Source organism: Sinocyclocheilus anshuiensis, unplaced genomic scaffold (genome assembly GCF_001515605.1).
Source record: "Sinocyclocheilus anshuiensis isolate Anshui unplaced genomic scaffold, SAMN03320099.WGS_v1.1 scaffold1096, whole genome shotgun sequence".
Taxonomy (NCBI): Eukaryota; Metazoa; Chordata; class Actinopteri; order Cypriniformes; family Cyprinidae; genus Sinocyclocheilus; species Sinocyclocheilus anshuiensis.
In genome coordinates, this window is record NW_015548251.1 from 849,590 (window position 1) to 849,808 (window position 219).

General features: G+C 31.5%; 1 protein-coding gene across 3 annotated transcripts in view; it reads right to left on the bottom strand.

Moving 5' to 3' along the window:
- LOC107655321 (MAGUK p55 subfamily member 5-A-like) overlaps window positions 1-219 on the bottom strand; it is a 45,656-nt gene that overhangs the window by 9,791 nt on the left and 35,646 nt on the right. The gene's annotated exons all lie outside the window — the stretch shown is intronic.

Sequence of the window (219 nt, forward strand, 5' to 3'; positions counted from 1 at the left end):
TTCAGTTGCTTTGACACAATCTGTATTGTTAAAAGCGCTATATAAATAAAGGTGACTTGACTTGACTTGACTATTAGACATGGAGTCAGAGTTAGGGATGAAGCAAAAGCATTAAAGGGGTCATATGATGTTGCTAAAAATAATTTTTTTTGTGTATTTGGTGTAATGAAATGTGTTTATGCGGTTTAAGGTTAAAAAAACACATTATTTTCCACATAC